The sequence below is a fragment of the Saimiri boliviensis genome, chromosome 12 (genome assembly GCF_048565385.1).
Source record: "Saimiri boliviensis isolate mSaiBol1 chromosome 12, mSaiBol1.pri, whole genome shotgun sequence".
Lineage (NCBI taxonomy): Eukaryota > Metazoa > Chordata > Mammalia > Primates > Cebidae > Saimiri > Saimiri boliviensis.
Genome location: NC_133460.1, coordinates 4,901,720 through 4,921,565, shown reverse-complemented (window position 1 = coordinate 4,921,565; position 19,846 = coordinate 4,901,720). Strand labels below are relative to the sequence as shown.

Below are 19,846 nucleotides of genomic sequence, written 5' to 3'. Positions count from 1 at the left end.
TATGTTATCTTACTTGTATTACTAGAGGAGCATCTTTCAAACTTTGTTTCTGTTTTTCTCCCTTCGTTTTACTTTTTCTGTTTTTTTCTTTCTCCTTTCTTTCTCTCTCCATTTTTTTTTTTTTTTTTCTGTTGAGACAGAGTCTTGCTCTGTTACCCAGACTGGAGTGCAGTGGCATGATCTTGGCTTACTGCACCCTCCGCCTCATGGATTCCAGCAATTCTCCTGCCTCAGCCTCCCCAGTAGCTGAGATTACAGGCATGCATTACCACATGTATTACCTGCCTAATTGTGTATTTTTTAGTAGAGATGGGGTTTCACCATGATGGCAAGGCTGGTTTCGAACTCCTGACCTCAAGTAATCTGCCTGCCTCAGTCTCCCAAAGTGCTGGGATTACACGCGTGAGCCACGTCCCCCAGCCTCTTTATTTCCTTTCTATGAAACACGGGTTACAATGTGAGAAGTAGATTGGAGAGTGGACAGGGAGACCAGTATGGAGTGTGTTTCAGTAGTTCAAATAACAGCTGATGCCATCTTAAACTAAAGCATTGAGGGAGATGGTGGGCAGTAAGTGGCTGATTGAAGAGACCTAGGTTGTACAATGAAGATAACTAGGCAATAGATTGATAATGGGTATTTTGGGAAAAGGACGAGTCCAAGGTGACTTCTGCTTTTAGGATTGTTTCACTGGACAGTGGTGCCTTTCACCGGGTTGGGAAATGCCGGAGGAATGCCGGAGTAGCACACAGGGCTGGGGGCCTGAGTTCTGCACTCACTCATGGGATTTCGCTTGTCTTACCATATTAAGATCCATATTACTCCAGGCATGGTGGCTCACACCTGTGATTCCAGCACTTTGGGAGGCCGAGGCGGGTGGATCATGAGGTCAGGAGATCGAGACCAGTGTGGACAACATGGTGAAAGCCCGTCTGTACTAAAAATACAAAAATTAGCTGGGCATGATGATGCGTGCCTGTATTCCCAGCTACTTGGGAGCCTGAGGCAGGAGAATCACTTGAACCTGGGAGGTGGAGATTGCAGTGAGCCGAGATGGCACCACTGAACTCTAGCTGGCAACAAAGTGAGACTCTGGGGAAAAAAAAAAAAAAACAAAAACAACAACTCTATATTATACCATAAATATATCTGTCTTTTGGAATTATATGATAGGATATGTGTCTAGTTCTGTTGAATATCTGTATGTTTATGCGGGGTATGATATCCATAGAACTATGCATAATATGCATATTATGCCGTGTGTGTGTGTGTGTGTGTGTACTATCATATATATTCAATAGAACTATATTTATATACATACTATCTCATATTCAATAGAACTAGATATATATAGATTATAATAACATGCATAGAACTCTCTATATAATATTTTACCGTATATATATTGTACCGTATATATGTATATAGTTCTGTTGAAGTATGCACCAGCAGCCAGCATGTAGTCTTTATAATCTACTGAAGCCCCATCACTTTGGAATTACCTCTTGCCTTTTTTCTCTCCCCTCTTGCTAATATCACTTCATCCCTGATTCTCATCTGATTATGCCTACTTCGCTGAAGCCCTCTTGACACTCCGTTCGGTGCCTAGAGTGTTGCTTTCTCACGTGCTATGGAAGTTGAGTTCCTTTTCTTCCAGTGAATAGACTACATCCCGAGGACCTCACCCTTTGCTTCCCCAGCGAATAATTCTCAAATGGAAAATAAAACAGCACCATTGTTCTGTGAGAGTCTTAAGAGGGACAGGTTTGCATACTCGACAAATATTGTCTGATGGGGAATAACTGCCAGATTTATCATCTCAGGGTGTTGGTGCCTGTTATTTTAATCATTTAAATTTTGAATAGCTCATTGATTCATAGGAATCTTATTCTGCCTGGCAGAAAAATGGTATACAGTGAAGGGTAATGCTGCATCCAACCTCTGCCCCCAAGTAACACTAATTCTTTCTCCAGAGAAAAATAGCTGGTTCTCTCTGGGTCTGGGTCTTAACTCTATCTGCATCTTCTCCCAGTCATAAAATACAGTATCTCTAATTTATAGAAAATGACTGTCTCATACCAAGGGAATACTTACTGTAGCACCTTTAGTAGGGAACAGTATCAGATAATCTCGAAACAAGGTGTTCAAGCAAACTAAATATGGCCTGAGAAGGACTCTGTACCTCTGTATTTGAGTCCTTGTGGATGAACTGTAACCTCGCCTAATAGACAGGATTGAAAACCTAACTTAGGAGTGTGTGCCTGTAACAGTAGCAGAGTCTTGGCTAATGCCAGCAGCTGTTACTTCAACCACTCATAAACTGCTCAGTGTTTAAATAAGGCAAACGCCAACCTGTAACCAGTCCAGCTGTGTCTGTACCTCACTGCTGATTTTCCTACCTCATTTCCCTTTTCTTTGTCTATAAATCTTCTTCCATCATATGACTCTGCTGCAGTCTCTGTGAGTCTTCTGTGCTGCCTGACTGTGAATCATTCATTGCTCAATTTCATTCAGCTCAAGTTTTTCTTTTATCAAAGGGAAGAAAGTAATGTAGATTGCCTCTAAGCACCAGCCACTGTGCTGGACACTTCTGAATGTACATTTTAAAAGAACAATTATTTTTTGAATTTTTGTGGTTATATACATAGATGTATATATTTATGGGGTACATGTCATACCAAAATATTCTCTTCCTCATCTATGTTGAAGAGCTGTCATTCACCCCAGGAGGCAGTGTGGAATAAGTTACTGTGTACCTGGGACGTCATCCTAGTGTATATGAAGCCTAAACTGAAAGGGCCATAAGCTTGGTACAGAATTGCTACCCCATCAGAAGTCCATAGGAACACAGCACAGAACAACCTGAAGTCTGAGAAGTTGAGGTGAGTTTTGTGGAGCTGTGGAAAAGGAGTTTTTCATTGTCTCTGAATTGGTGCTTCTCAGCAACAGAGTCATTTATGAGATGGGGACAATCATAGAAAGCAGTGGCTTTTAAAAAACACTTTAGCTGCCAAAAATCTCATTCCAATTCCCTGGAAGAAAACTGTCGTACCAAGTGTAATTCACCAGCCCAGTGCCTTTCTGGAAGTTAGGAAATTGGAGAGAGTTGCTTTTGTACAAATGAATAAACACCACCAAGATGAGCCTACCGGCTTGTCCTGAGTTGAGCTTGATATGATCTGACATCTAGAGCTCGTTCTGCTGGGTGTGTGTCTCGAAAAAATCACTTCTGTGTTCTCTCTCCTTTTTTTTTTTTTTTCTTTAAATACACAGGTGATGCTGTGGTCTGAGGGGGTTTCAGGAAGGAAACAGGTATCTATCTTTTCTCACCAACAGTAAGCAACAAATATGCCTTTTATGGACAGGGGTAGCAATTACAGATCACTGTCATTGGCTTATGTGTGCAGCTTGGGGTGGATTGTTTTGTTAGCTATCCAGAAAATGTCCGTCCCTCTTTTTCTTGGAGCAATTTACTTTTTCCCACATTTTGTGATTAGAGTGGGTCTGGCAGTGAAAGTGGTTTTAAAAGATTAAATGAGACACCTGAGGACCACACAGGACGATTCTGTACATGGCTTCCTATCCTTGTCCAAGTGGTGAAGATGGAGGTGCGTAAGCTAAGTGTGGACAATGGTACCCTTTCCTGGACTTTGACTCTTTAGAAGGATGAGTAAAAAGATGGCGATGCAGTGGTATCTAATTTTGCATTTATGGCACCCTCCATGAGTCTTGATTCCGTGAATGTCCCCATATTACCTTGCAAATGCCTGTTTTTTTCTCTTAAGTTACCTGGTCACGGGCTGGTATGAGTCAGTTTCACAGTGCTGTAAACAACTTCCCTGAGACTGGGTGATTTATAAAGGAAGGAGGTTTGATTGACTCACAGTTCCACATGGCTGGGGAGGCCTCAAGAAACTTACGGTATGGTGGAAGCCAAAGGGGAAGCAAGCACGTTCTTCACAAGGCAGCTAGAAAGGGAAGTAGGCAAGAGCAGGGAGAACTGTCTCATGAAACCAGGTCTCAGGAGAACTCGCTCACTATCACCAGAACAGCATGGAGGGAACCGTCCCCATGATCCAGTCACTTCCCTGCCTCAACATGTGGGGATTACAATTCCAGAGGAGATTTAAGTGGAGACAGAGCCAAACCATATCAAGGTTCTATTGTGTGCAAGCACATACCTACCAGCTAATTCACTAAATGCTCTTCCAGGATGGATTTACACAATTTCTGGAAATAATTATGGAACACACACACAGAAAAAGTGACAATAATAAAATAACCCAAGAAGCATCTGGATACTTCTATTGGGGATCCTGTGGCTGAGATAACTTGATTGAAAACTAGATTTTGCTAAGTAACTTCTAAAGCTTCCAATCCTAAAGGAAAAAGTAAATGATAGGAAAGTTTGGAAGATAATTTAAGACATCGGCCTTTGCAGGAATTAACACAGGCGGGGAAAGACAAAGAATGCCACTGAATTGAGTTAAAGAGAATAAAAGAAACAGAATTATCTCTCAACTTTGTAAAATATAATTGAACAGTGATACTGGACAAGTCTTAAAATATGGGGTAAGATCACTTCTTTTCAATGTGATTAGGTTTTAGCCAGATAACATTCAATATTTTAACCTTTCATTGACTATTATATAATATATGTATATTTTTTCTCTATGAATATTCTAAAATTCCTGCTTGTTCAGTTTAGGAGACAGGGATGTTTAAATGATTACGTAGCTAGTCTTCAGTGAGACCAAAGTTAATAAGGTATTTTTGTTTTGTTTTGTTTTCTGGCATGGGAAAGATTACCAACCTGGATGCTAGCATTTAAAAGGTACAGGAGGCCAGGGCACCATGGCTCACACCTGTAATCCTGGCATTTTGGGAGGCTGAGGTGGGTGGATCACCTGAAGTCAGAAGTTCAAGACCAGCCTTGCTAACATGGCGAAACCCCATCTCTACAAAAGTACAAAAATTAGCCGGGTGAGGTGAAGCCCTTCCAAGCTACTTAGCAGGCTGAGGCAGGAGAACAGGTTGAACCCAGAAGGCAAAGGTTGCCATGAGCTGCGATCACACCATTGCTCTCCAGCCTGGGCAACAAGAGTGAAGCTCTGTCTGAAAATATAAATAAAAAGAAGACATAAAGATACAGGAAAAATACTGACATAAGGTGCAGACTGGACTTACAGATGTTTTTCCTCAGCATGAACAAAGGTGGCCATGCTGTTTCTCCAGATACATAGTGCAATACAAGAGTGTTGGTTGATTTCGTGTATCAACATATAAAGTTATTTCATCGGTTTCCATATGATGGAGGCTTTATGAGAAACTCAGTACCAATACAAAATTATTTTAAATTAATGAATGATTTTCAAGTAGAGGCCCCACAGGATTCATTATTTGTCCTCCTGTTAGAATGAATATCTCTGAATATTAAGAAGCTCCTCAGATCTACTTTTTGTTTAGAAACTCATTCAAAATGGGTGTCTCTCCCTTCAGAGCAAGCTAGGATGTTCTACTAACAAGGTGAGAAAGAAAACGTAGAATGCAAAGTGTTGGTTAGCACTGCCAAGTTCTGGTTCAGTGTGTTATTTTTTATTTATTTTACTGTTTTTTTGAGATGGAGTCTTGCTCTTACCACCCACTCTGGAGTGCGATAGTCTGATCTTGGCTCACTGCAACCTCCACTTCCCAGGTTTAAGCAGTTCTCCTGCCACAACCTCCTGAGTAGCTGGGATTACAGGCACATGCCACCACCGCCAGCTAATTTTTTTTGGACTCTTAGTAGAGACGAGGTTTCACCATGTTAGCCAGGCTGTTCTCAAACTCCTGACCTCAAGTGATCCACCCATCTCGGCCTCCCAAAGTGCCGGGAATACAGGTGTGAGCCACCGTGCCTGGCCTTGGTTCGGTTTTTTTTTTTTTTTTTTTTTTTTTTTGAGATGGAGTTTCGCTCTTGTTACCCAGGCTGGAGTGCAATGGTGCGATCTCAGCTCACCGCAACCTCCGCCTCCTGGGTTCAGGCAATTCTCCTGCCTCAGCCTCCTGAGTAGCTGGGATTACAGGCACGTGCCACCACGTCCAGCTAATTTTTTGTGTTTTTAGTAGAGACGGGGTTTCGCCATGTTGACCAAGATGGTCTCGATCTCTTGACCTTGTGATCCACCCGCCTCGACCTCCCAAAGTGCTGGGATTACAGGCTTGAGCCACCGCGCCCGGCCTTGGTTCGGTTTTTAAAGCCTACATGTGGTCTAAATTTTTTAGGACGAGGTGGTCTTGTGCAGCCTGCACCGTTGGAGGCTGGCTCTTCATTTGTGCACATAAGTAGCATTTTCCTTGTGGACCTTCTGTTTTACTCCATAAGGTTTTACATCCTGTAGTACCATAGAAACTGAAGCAGGTAGAGATGGTGGGAGGCACCTGAGTCCTTTGTTGATCTTGTCGGAGTAAATATGTCCCTGCAGGTCATGGCTGGCTTTCTTAAGGGACTGGGAGAGGAGGGAAGTAAAGGAGGAATTTAAAATTCCCGACTTCTCCTCTCTTTTCTGTTAGATTTTAAAATAACATTTTATTTCAGAAAAATGACTATAGTCATGGCTAGCAGTCATACAGCATTGACGTATATAAAGAAAACCATGAACATATTTTTACTGTCATTTAAAAAAAATGCTACCTACCTTTTTAGGCCTCACCTTTGTATGGCCAAATATGAGGTCACAATGACTTTTTTGGGGGGAAGAGGGACAGAGTCTTGTTCTGTCATCAGGCTGGAGTGTAGTGGCACAGTCTTGGCTCACCCGCAACCTCCACCTCCTGGATTCTAGCCATTCTCCTGCCTCAGCCTCCCAAGTAGCTGGGGCTACAGGCACGCACCAACACGCCCAGCTAATTTTTTTTTTTCTTTGTAGTAGAGACTAGATTTCATCATGTTAGCCAGGGTGGTTTACGTCTCTTAACCTCATGATCCACCAGCCTTGGCCTCCCAAAGTGCTGCGATTAGAGACAGGAGCCACTGCGTCTGGCCCACAGTGGCTTTGTATACCAAAATTGTGATTACAAGAAGAATCATTGGCTAATGACTAAAATTTATGCTTCTGCAGTTCTCTAGAGAGCATTCCAGTTCTTTCTGGCAGTCCCCAAAATGGCCATATTCCATGAAACAGCTCTCTCCCTTTCCAGCTTCCAGTTGAACACATCCGTGTAACTGCCTTCAGAAGCTTCTTCTTGTTGCAGTTCCCATCTTGAGAATTCTGTTGTGGGTTTCTACGTGTCACCTCTGAATGCCCTCATGGCTCTAGTTTGCAGACCCCAGAGCCTTCTTAGGTTTTCTTTAGAGAAAGGGCCAATGGGTCCCTCCCCAGCTCTATGCTATGATCTGTCACCTGGTCCCTAACAGTAGCTTTGCTTGAGCTGAATCTCATTAAGTCTCTCTTTTATCTTCTGCATCTAAACCTCTCTCTCCACAGGTGGCTCAAAATCAATCTGAGGAACTGAGTAGGGGGTGGATGCAATTCCTTTTCATTTTGAATTTCCTTATCACCTTTCCAAGTCCCAAACTCTCTCACCCAATTGGAATCTTCTATGTCTGTCCCTAGTTCTAATATCAAACCTCCCAGGCATGCCAATGGCAGCAGGCACCTGCAGAGATGGGGAGGATTTCTGAGGAATGAGTAAAGGGAGGAGGCGCTCTTGATACCTTCTCTGCTTCCATCTGAGCTCAGCCAGCCCCTTGTTATGTAATGAAGGGAGATAATGGTCCAGACTGGTTACATTTCCTTCCTGAAGTTACCCAGCGAATTACTAACCAGTCTTCACTACTAACACTCTCATTGTGGCACCGGCAATATCTGAGGGTCGGTTCAGTGATCTGCACAAAGGGAAATTAGATTCAAACAAACATAACAACTTGTCCTGGAGTGAAAAGCAGATGTATAATTTCTCTTATTTGTCCCTACTTTATTTAATAGCCCACATAGGGAGCTTATTTCAAACCACAACAACAACACACCAAACCAGCCAGTGTTCTCAGATCTCATTGCACGATCGACATGATCATAATAACTGTTATTTTCTTCTTTGATGCAATAACACTAAGGGAAAAATGTGGGGGAAGGGAGGAGATTTCAAAGAGTCAGAAATGTCCTCTTCTGCTTTTCAAACGGAAAGCAAGAAAGTTCATTAAGACCACCAGCTTGTGATCGTGTCCTAAGTGTTTCCACGTCTTTCTGTGACACTGTTTTCCATCCATTCATTCCGTGAATAATTTCTCTCGGTTATGAACCCGATACTGGGTGGTAGAAGCAGATGGGTGAACAAGGTAGGTGTGGTTTCTAGCTTCATGGAGCTTAGTGTCTAGTGGGGGACAGGCACTGATAGAATTAATCCATAATTACAATCTTCAGTATGTGCTCTCAAAGGAGGTTACACTGATGAGCATGATGTGTGTGAATTACAGAGATTCCCTCAAGCAAATGGCATTTAAAGACACAGCCGAATGACAGGTCGGGGACAACCAGGCTGAAGGGGAGGGGCTTCTCCAAGCACAGGAAGCAGTGTGTGGAAGGTCTTGGAAACCTGAAGAAGTGAAGTGAAAAGTCCTTCAGGCTGGAACCCTGGAGGAAGGGTGGAGCTAGGGTTGAGGTTGGATAGCAGCAGCTCATCAAGGGGTTTGGCGTTATGTCCTGTAAGTGTTACTGGAGAGGGGTCCTGATCCAGACCCCAAAGAGAGGGTCCTTGGAGTTTGCACAGGTGAGAACTCAGTGTGAGTCCACAGAGTAAAATGAAAGCAAGTTTATTAAGAAAATACAGGAATTAACGAAATGCTGTTCCTTAGGCAGAGCAGAGGCCTGGGCTGCTCACCTGCTTATCCTCATGGTTACTTCTTGATCATATGCTTTAAAAGGGGCAGATTATTCATGAGTTTTCCTGGAAAGAGGTAGGCAATACCTGGTGAGGGTTCCTCCACTTCCTGATGTTGCCATGGCATTTGTAAACTGTCATGGCGCGGGTGGGGGTGTCTTTTAGCCTTTGAGTGCATTATAATTAGCGTGGAGTAAGGAATGAGGATGCCCAGAGGTCACTCTGGTTGCCCTCTTGGCTTTGGTGGGTTTTGGCCGGTTTCTTTACCACATGCTATTTTGTCTGCAAGGTCTTTGCCTTCTGGGAATGCAGCCCAGTAGGTCTCAGCCTCATTTCACCCAGCCCCTGTTCAAGATGGAGTCGCTCTGGTTCAAGCATCTCTGACGTTTGCAGTGGGAATCCATTAAAGGATGTCAAGGAGATGAGACATTACATGTCTAAATTGTTACTGGAGCATCCCCTATGCCAGACTTAGTGCCAGTCTATCCATACAGTATCTCATTTAATGCTTCTGTCATTAATCTCATTTTACCAACGAATAAAATTGAAGCCAATCAATGACTTGCCCAAGACTATCCACTTAGGCCTTGCCGGGATTCCGACTTAGACTGTTTAGCTCCAGGACATACACTCTTAACCATTACACGCTCTTCTCGCTAGTCCCCGGCGGAAACTTGGTTGTTGGCAGCCAAATCTCATTCTCCAACTCTAGCTACCTAATAGTTTGCTCTTAATAATTACTTTAGGGGGAAGAGCTTAATTCTCACAACTTTCGTAAACACTGACTGTCTGCCCATGGGTCTATTTCAAAATATAATTTACTTCTGTTGAAGGAAGGAAAGGATAGTCTCTAGAAGTTAAATACTTGAAGACCTTTGTATCAAGAGTCTTAATACTAAGATTGGGAAATCCTTCAAGGTAGGGAGTTTCTTTCTGCCTGTTATACCATTTGCAAATAATAGGCTGGGAGCAATGGCTCACGCCCATCCTAGCACCGTTGGAGGCTGACACGGAAAGATTGCTTGAGCCCCAGAGTTTGAGACCAGCCTGTACAACAAGTGAAGATCCCGTCGCTACAAAATTTTTGTTTTTAGTTAGCTAGATGTGGTGATGCTAGCTTGTAATCCAAGCTACTTGGGAAGCTGAGGTGAGAGTCCTGGCGTTCAAGACTGTAGTCAGCTGTGATCATGCTGTTGCACTCCAGCTTGGGCCACAAGGTGCGACCCTGTCTCAGTCAGTCAGTCAGCAATCATTGTGTCCTATCTGCCTGCCTGTTGAAAAAGTCTTTGAGATGCAATTCAGTGTTGGGTTTTGTTGTTACCAGACTGGCCCTAGTTTACCTTCAAATTTATTTTTTATTTTTTATTATTTATTATTTATTTATTTATTTGTTTATTTTTAGAGAAACAGGATCTCGCTCTGTTGCAGTCTTGATGGACTGCAGTGATAGAGTCATAACTTACTGCAGTCTCCAACTCCTGGAGTCAAACATTCCTCTCAAGTAGTTTGGACTACAGGGGCATGCCACCATCCCTAGCTGTTTTTGTTTTGTTTTGTTTTGTTTTTTGTTTTGTTTTGTTTTGTTTTGAGAGAGGGAATGTTAACTAAGTTGCCCAGGCTGGTCCCAAACTCCTGTGCTCAAGCAGACCCACTGCCTCTGCCTCCCAAAGTGCTGAGATGACAGGTGTGAGCCACTGTGCTCAGCCTCTTTCCCACAGTTTTTGCGGATCCCTGAGTTGAACTTCACATTTAGGTGACTATGGGTGTAAAGCTGAAGTCCTGACCTTTGACATGGCAGCCTGCAGCTGAGTAAAGGCTGATCCCTTGATTGTCCACTTGATTGGATGCAAGGAACTTCGTTGCAGAGATTTTAAAGTGGAATCAGACACCCAGGTAAAATACTTCTGACCACCTTAATCTTTCGTATCTTCAAACACATTTAACCAGAACCCTTCTTCCATGTACGGAGATCCTGCTTGGCTGTCACCTGCACCTGTCACCTTTCTTTAGTGTCTCGTAGTGGAATTAATTAAGTTTTGAAATTAACTTTCAGCTGGGCGCAGTGGCTCATACCTGTAATCCCAGCACTTTGGGAGGTGGAGGCAGGTGCATCACTTGAGGTCAGGAGTTCAAGATCAGCCTGGCCAGCATGGTAAAACCCTGTCTCTACTAAAAATAAAAATTAACCAGGTGTGGTGGTGCATGCCTTTAATCACAGCTACTCAGGAGGCTGAGGCAGAAGAATGGCTTGAACCTGGGAGGCAGAGGTTACAGTGAACTAATAACCCACCACTGCACTCCAGCCTGGGCAACAGAGCTAGACTGTCTTGAAAACAAACGAACAGAAAAAGTATCTTTCAGCAGACCGCACAAAGGTTGTATATGTTAAGCACATCTCCGTTGTATGAAACTTTTAAGTTTCTGACAACAGCAACAAAAATCATACTAACTGTAACTTAAGAATTCATGAAGTCCCCTGTGAATGCGACTCATACCAAACAGCAGAGCTAAGCCCGTCGTGAAGGCTTGCCTCATACCCTATTCCTGTGCCATTGCTCAAAAATCTGTCTCTGTTGGGTTTCAGAATGAGGTGACCTGGTTTTAAACCCACGCCTGCCATCCTCACAGCTAAATGGCCTTGGAATGGTGGCTAAACTTCTTGTGTCTGCTCTCCTATGTCTCATATGGGAGTAAAATTATCTTAGATATCGTGATGTCATTGCATCATTGTTTCAGATTTTCCATCCCGCCCTCTATGGGAGCCCTTTGCTAGGTTCCTCTTGATAGAGTACCAAGCCTATGGTTTCCTGCCACAGGGATGCTGGTGTTGGTCTTGTGACAATTTCACCAAGGAAATGTTAGCGGACATGATATAAGTGGAGGCTTTAGAAGGAAGTACTCTTGCAGTTGGATTCACCCATGTGTGCTTCTTTCACTACCATGAAAATCATGGTCTCTAAACGGACGTGACATAGGGAGCTGACCTCACCCATCCCACAAGTAAGAGTTAAACCAAGTTTAGATGAAATGAACTTGAGCTGACCTACAAATCCGTGAGTGTCAGCCCCGCCCCCCAAAAATAGCTTATTATTGAATACCCCTGAGAGTTTTAGGTTTGTTATGTAGTTATTTATTATCATTATTATTATTACTGTTTTTGAGACAGAGTCTTGCTCTGTTGCCAGGCGCCAGGCTGGAGTGCAGTGGAGCAATCTCGGCTCACTGCAGCCTCCACCTCCCAGATTCAAGCAATTCTGCTTCAGCCTCCCGAGTAGCTGGGACTACAGGTGCATGTCATCAAGCCTAGCTGATTTTTGTATTTTTTTTTTTAGTAGAGATGGGGTTTCACCATGTTGGTCAGGATGGTCTCCATCTCTTGACCTCATGATCCACCCGCCTTGGCCTCCCAAAGTGCTGGGATTACAGGCGTGAGCCACCGCGCCCGGCCTGTTATGTGGTTATTAATGTGGCAGTAATACAAGTTGTTGTTAAGATTGAAACTCTAGTTCCTTTCTTTCTTCTAAAGTTGCTGTGGCACTCTTAATCTCTAGTACAGCATGTATATCTCTTGGCACTTGTGATGAATTGGTGCTGTTTTTCTTGCTGGTTTTCTTTCTTGCCCCTTTTTCTGGTAAAGCATCTTAGTGTTTCTTTAGAGGACTCCTCTCTGCCATCCTCAGCCTGTGTCATCAGATGGAGAAAATGCCAAGCTTCACAAGGGAGAGTGTGTTCCAGGCCTGGCCACTCACACCTTTCACCTTCCTGGCCTCCCTGACTGGTCCCTGCCTGGGTATGTGGCCCAAGTCAGTCCAGTGAGATTAAATCTCAGGAATGTACATGGAGGTTGTTTGGAAGGCAAGATTCAGTTTCCTCTGAGCGTGCTGACCTGGTAGAATGAAGTCTGAAGTTACTGATAGCCACCTCTTTATGGGTTGAAAGGCACCTGTCTGAGAATCAAACCAACCCAGAGGAAAATAAAGACGAGCAATGGAGATGGACGTTCAACAGTATTGTTAAGCAGTTTGAATCAGTTCGTTCTGAATACAGACGCCTTAGACTTCCGGTTTCTTGATCCAACGAATTCCATGTGGGCTACAGTTGAGTTTATATCACATATTTGACCCTTGGCCTCTCAAGTGTCTTAATATTTATTTCTGTATAGAAATCACCTTCACTGTTGTGGTTGGCAATCCTGCCTTATTTAACTTTGTGTCCTCCAATAGAAATGGCATAGTCCCTTGTATATAGCATGTGCTCATTCACATTTAAATTATTGCTTAAATGAATAAATATATTGGTCTACAGTGAACACACACACACGCACACACACACACACACCCTTTAATATGGCTATAGGGTTTAAGTTGCAAAAGGCAGGCTTTGCAAACTGAAAGCTATATAGTCTAATAGGTATAAAAGTTTAATTCCAAGAAAGGCACTTGTTTATTCAGACACTCTGATAATTTACCAGAAGAGCCAGCATTTGAATCCAGCCCTGTGATTCCAATGTAATGTACAGTGTAAGTAGTTTCCAGAAGACAAAGCTTACAGAGCTCTCTGTATCAGAGAGAGTGTTCCTGCAGATGTGATGTCATCTGGTATTTTCACTCATCCCCATATGGTTTGGCTGTGTCCCCACCCAAATCTCATTTTGAATTTTAGCTCCCGTAATCCCCACTTGTCATAGGAGAGACCCAGTAGGAGGTAATGGAATCATGGGGCCTGATTTTTCCCATGCTGTGCTCATGATAGTGAATCAGTTTTATGAGATCCGATGACTTTATAAAAATCACACTCTCTCTTGCCTGCCACCATGTATGACATGCCTTAGCTGCTTCTTCACCTTCCATCGTGATTGTGAAGCCTCTCAAGCCATGTGGAACTGTTAGTCTGTTAAATCTCTTGTTCTTTGTAAGTTATCCAGTCTCGAGTATTTCTTCATGGCAGTATGAAAATGGACTAATCGATCCTGTTAATCATCAAATAATCTTTTGAGTTGCTAATAGATAGGTAACTGTGATAGGCCAGACACAGTTGCTCACTCCTGTAATCCCAGCACTCTGGGAGGCTGGGGAGGAAAAATCAGTTGAGGCCAGGAGTTTGAGACGAGTATGGGAAACCTGGCAAAACCCTGGTCCACAGAAAAATTAAAAAAAATAATAATAACTGGGTATGGTGGCATGCACCTTTAGTCCCAAATACTTAGGAGGCTGAGGCAGGAAGATTGTTTGAGCCCAGGAATTAGAGGCTGCAGCAAGCCATGATTGCACTAATACAGCGACACACCAGCCTGAGTGACAGAGTAAGACCCTGTCTCCAAAGGAAAAAAAAAAGCAAGCATAAAACAAAACTGACTGCAGTGCACTCTCATTCTTAGAAGAATTTTTTAGAGCCATCTGTGGACCTCAAATAGGTGCCAAGTCAGAGACTTCTTATTACTGAAAAAGGCCTGTTAATGAGCACAGATACATAGACCACTCGTCCTTCCAAAGAAGCCTTGTAGAAAGTAAATTATTTTTCACCCACAGAATTGCTATTTTTATCTTTCATCATCCTTAGCAGCTTGGTCCACACATTTCATGCACAACAGCTGGATGATAATTAAAGGTACCAGTTATTGAATATGTGTTATGTGTTATATACAGTGACTTACAAGAGAGTCTTAGGGTTATAATTTAATTCTTAAGATAACCCTATGGAAGAGATTTCTATCTATTTCCAGTATGGACAGCACATCTCAGAACTGTTCAGGTATCAAGCACTATACCATTAAAAATCAGTAGTGCTGAAATGCAGTGCCAAGTCCTGCTGCCCGTGTTCATGATCCCTTTTCTATTAGTCTCTTCTGGACTTGCTAGAAATCCAAGGTGCTTAGACATGGTGTCTCTTTACATCTAACCAGGGCTATGACCTTGATCTCTGGTGCTTTCCTCTCTTCCTTATTAGTGGGTTTTTCTACTGTTTTGTCCCTGAATTGGAAAACTAGTCTTCGATATTGTTTTATTTTAAAAAAATTTCGTTGAGGTGTATTACGCGTTACCTGAAGTCAGTTATTTTTAAGTGAACAATTCAGTGGAACATAGTATGTTAATGTTGTGCAACTCTCACCTTTAGTTGTAAAACTTGTTCATGATCCCTCATGACAAGAAATCTCATGCCTATTAAGCAGATGCTTTTCATTTCTCTATTCCCCCCAACTCCTGGCAGTCACTGGTCTATCACAGTGGATGTGCCTGTTCAGGATATTTTACATGAGTCTTACGGTTTGTGGCTTTTTATCTGACTTCTTTCACTCTGCGTGTTTTCCATATTCATTCACATCATAGTATGTATCAGTGCTTCATCAGTTTTCATGGCTGAATAATATTCCAATGTACGAATTAATCACTTTGTTTATTCCTTCACAGACATTTGGGCTGTTTCTGTTTCCTAGCTACTGTAAATAATGCTGCTATGAACAAGAGTGTACATGCACTTTTCTCAGTATCTGTTTTCGGTTTTTGTGGGCATATACCTAGAAATGAAATTGCTAGGTCCTATGGTTTAACCCTTTGAGAAACCTCTGTGTTTCACAGCCCTAGTTTCTGATGTGATTGCATCTCCTGTTTGGGGATGGATGACTCTTGGCTGACAATCCTTCTACATGATCGAATAGGGCAGCACAGTTGTATAGAATTGACAAGTTCTCATCGAAGTGAGTCTAGTGCCAGTGAAATGGTTGTGTGTGGTTTTTCTGCAGACACCGGGGGAGATAGACTGAGAAAGGATAGAGGGAAGTTAAAAGGGAGCTCATGTGCAAAGTTGAGGCAGCATAAGAGGGGAGAAGGATGACTGGTTGGATGACAGTCAGTTTGAAATGCTGGAATGGCAGGTTTCCCCTGAGTATCGATGCTCAATAGTCCCAAATGCTGCCTTTTTCGTTCTCTCGCCATTATTCTTTCTTGGACACGCACATTCTTCAATGCCTGTTGACTCTCAGCCATTCTGTGGTCTGTTACTGTCACTTGCAAGAATCTGGCTGTCAGGGAAGATGCCAGCAGGTCTTTTAAAAGCCACTGCAAACTTTCATTGCTAACTTGTAACTTGGAGGAACTTTCAGAGAAAGGGTTATAAATAAAATGCATGCATCAATCTGGGTTTCGCAACAGGAATGCAATTCCACTTCGTGGCTAGAGATAAAACATGTCTTACCGTGCACAGTGAGTTCTTCGGCGTGCCTGCATTTTATTTCCCATCACAATCTAAGTTATGGCAGATGAAGCGGCTCATGAGGTATGAGGTTAGACAACCCCATGCTAATTCACACTTACACACTATGGCGTGTTTTTAAAGATCCAAGCTCTGCTTTCTTTAGTAACTCAAGCTTGAAGGAAGGGAGAGGGGTGGAAAAGAACCCCAAAGAACCCATGGGACAAGGGTGAGTATGGTCTGACTCTCCAACCAGGTTAGGCCTTTTGAGAGCAGTAGCTGAGTCTTAGATCTCTTTGTGCCTTAAAACGCCTGGCAGAGTGATTCACGTAAAGGGCATGCATTAGTATTAATGAGCGTGTGCTGCTGCCGCAGAGGATGATTCTGATACCCATTAGAATTCATGGATAAAAAACAATGATCCCTAACAGCTTCTCAACATGGAGATACTTTGCCTAGTACTGTATGTGCATTATTCTCATTTCATGTTCTTTATCAGCGTGTGAGTTTAATACTACTACTATTTCCATTTTATAGAAGGGTGACTGAGTATCAGAGGGCAGTAGCCATTTTATGAATCCCGTATTTGATAAAAGCCAGGACCATCTAGGCCCCAAAATAATTAGGGAGCCTGTGTTCCTTCTTCACCATTCTACCTCACTGACCTCTTGGCCTGCCTGAAGTTCAATTTTTTTTTTTTTTTTTTTTTTTTTTTTTCCCAGACAGAGTCTTGCTCTGTCACACAGACTAGAGTGCAGTGTAACTGTCTTGGCCGGCTCACTTCAACCTCTACCACCTGGGTTCAAGTGATTCTTCTGCCTCAGCGTCCCAAGTAGCTGGGCTTACAGGCACATGCTATCACAACACACCTGGCTAATTTTTGCATTTTTAGTAGAGATGGGGTTTTGCCATGTTAGCCAGGCTGGTCTCAGGCTCCTGGTTTCAGATGATGCACACATCTCAGCCTCCCAAAATGCTGGTGTTACAGAAGTGAGCCACGGCACACAGCCACCACCTGAAATTCCTTTAAGGGACTTTAGTATCTCCCTCCTTCCTTGGGTACACCACTACTTTTTCTCCCTTGTTTTTGAATCTGCCAATTCTTGATTTCTTAGGGTCAGTGGAAATGATACTTGTTCCCTTTTACATTCATTTGTTCATTCATTCATTCAATATTTACCATCAATTGAAATTTTGAATATTTAACATTAGCTACTGGTCTAGTTGTAGCAGATAAGAAGATGAGTGATAGGAGATTCCTACCTTTGGGGACCTCGTCAGGTACTCGAACAAACAGAGGGCTCTGTACTGTGGGCTGGGGTGGAGGGGATCACAGGATGCTATAGAAAGGAGCATGCTGGAGCTGCACCTGACAAATCAGTGCAAGAAATGGTGTCCTGAAAGAGGTGGCATGTGGTCTGAATCTTGAAGGATGGGTGTGAGCTGATCCCATGAACGAAAGTATGGCAAGAGTGTTGAGTTCTCCTTCATCTGGATTTCCATTTCTTTGTCTACACCTTGTGTTTTACAGTAATGGAATGGTGAAGAGGAGGTTCTAGAATGTAAACAGATATCTGGCTGGGCACTGCAGGGCATGCCTGTCATCCCAGCCCTTTGGGGGAGGCCTAGGCGGGCGGATCACCTGAGGTCGAGAGTTCGAGACCAGTCTGGTAAACGTGGTGTACCCCATCTCTATTAAAAAACACAAAAGTTAGCCAGATATGGTGGCAGGTGCCTGTAATCCCAGCTACTGGGGAGGGTAAGGCAGGAGAATCACTTGAACCAGAGAGGCAGAGGTTGCAGTAAGCTGAGATCACGCCATAGCACACTTCAGCCTGAGCGACAGAGCAAGACTCCATCTCAAAAAATATAAAATAAATAAATAAATAAATAAATAATGTAAGTATCTTACTGTCAAGAAAACTCAAGAGATTCTATTTCTTTATGTAGAAAATGGTGATAGTGTTTTGCAGTAAATTTTAGATTTCATTTTTGTTAAATTAACGTGTTGCGTGTGTCTCCTGTTTTTCTTAATCATCGTAATAAATACTAATACAACTCTGTAAGTTAAAATGGTCCTTGTTTGTCAACACCTTACTGAGAAGAGGAAATCGATCTATTCCTTATAAGAAGAGGTTCTTTGGATTCATCACTCACCACCTTGAAATTATTATTTTCTTGTATATACTGTTTTGCTTTTCTTTGAAAAAAGTCCAAAAGCTTTTTTAAAAAAACTTCCCTGGAAGAAAACATTGAAAATGAATTAAATACATTTCTAAATTTGTAGTAACATTTCAAAAATAATACATGTGGATTGAAAAGAAACACTCTTAACAGTTCAAAAGTGAAATAATTGAAAGCGGTATTGTAATGTTCCTGCCACCTCCCTGGAGGCAGCCGCTGAGACAAGCTTCAGTGCACCCTTCTAGACTGAGGATTTCTTTATTTTTTTTTTTTTGAAATGGAGTCGGACTCTGTCTCCCAGGCTGGAGTACAGTGGCATGATCTTGGCTCACTGCAACCTCTGTCTTCCCGGTTCAAGCAATTCTCCTGCCTCAGCCTCCCAAGTAGCTGGATTACCGACTTCCCTCAGCACCCTTGATGTTGCTGGTCAGGTGGTCCTTTTCTGTGGGGGCTGATCTGTATACGAAAGGCTGCTTAGCAGCCTCACTGCCCTCTAGCTACTACATGCCAGTGGCACACCTCTTCCCCACTCGAGATACCCAAATTGTCTCTAGACGTGGTCCAAGTTCCCTCGGGGACAAAAATCCCTGGTATTTATAACACACATTTAAAATTAAAGAATTATTAGAAAAGTCAGATTATCGGACAAGTCAGGGATGGTTTGAAAAAAAAGGAAAAACAATGACAGGAAAAGGGGGTTGTGTACTTAGAACAAGCTAGCTGAGAACGCAAAATGAATCTCACTTTTTGAGCAATGTGTTGTGATATCGAAGATGCAAGTCACTACACATGTATGAAGCATTTTTGAGGTCCATTTTCTCTTGCTCTTTGAAACTGCAGTGTCCTCTCCCTGGGGGTGGGTATTTATTCACTGCATTACTGCGGAAAGCTCGAATCTTGTTTCAGTGACTCAAGGGAAGAACCCAACAGGATGTGAAGAGGAAAGGGAGAGTGTCAGGGCAGTCCAGTGCCAGGGGCACGTGAAAAGGGATCCTGAAGACACGCAGGTAATGAAGGGTGAGGGTGGAGTTGGATGCAGTGATTCTGCACAGAAACTTTGACCTTCTATCCAGAAAGTAGCTTGAATATCCTCGGGGAGCTTTCTGATGAAGATGGCAGCAAGACTTTAGGAATCCTGTGACCTCGAATTTCAATCCTGGCTGTCCCACAGGGTGCTCAGCCTTAAGAGGTCTCAGTTTCTGTGTCTGGAAATAGACTACACCTGCTTCAGATCGTGCTGACCAGCTGAGTTGGTCTGCACTCATTGCCCGCCTCCCCCGCTTGCTGTTTATTTCAGCTTGGTGATGCCGTCTGACTTCCCCCTGTCCCATTTTTCTCATCTGGAGAGGACAGGCCTAATCCTCACCACATTAAGTTGGATGGATTGGGCCAGTTGATGCACCTAAGAACTTAGAACAGGCTGAGTATGGGGCCTCATACTTGTAATCGCAATACTCTGGGGAGGATGAAGCGGGAAAATCGTTGGAGGCCAGAGGTTCGAGACCAGCCTGGGCAACATGGGAAGACCCCCATCTCTAGTTACAGAAAAAAGGAGGGGTGCTTAGAACACCACCTGGTACTCAGTAAATGCTCCATAGTGGTTGGTGGGGATCACTA

At 43.1% G+C, this 19,846-nt stretch overlaps 1 protein-coding gene and 1 long non-coding RNA gene across 2 annotated transcripts in view; both read left to right on the top strand.

Annotated features, from left to right (window-relative positions):
* LOC141580526 (uncharacterized) overlaps nucleotides 1–18,911 on the top strand; it is an 84,012-nt gene extending 65,101 nt beyond the window's left edge. The window contains exon 2 of the long non-coding RNA XR_012512679.1: nucleotides 141–18,911. This is a non-coding gene — a long non-coding RNA (uncharacterized LOC141580526). The remainder of the gene's footprint in view (nucleotides 1–140) is intronic.
* The window catches only part of RBFOX1 (RNA binding fox-1 homolog 1), a 2,539,409-nt gene that overhangs the window by 1,617,519 nt on the left and 902,044 nt on the right, over nucleotides 1–19,846 (top strand).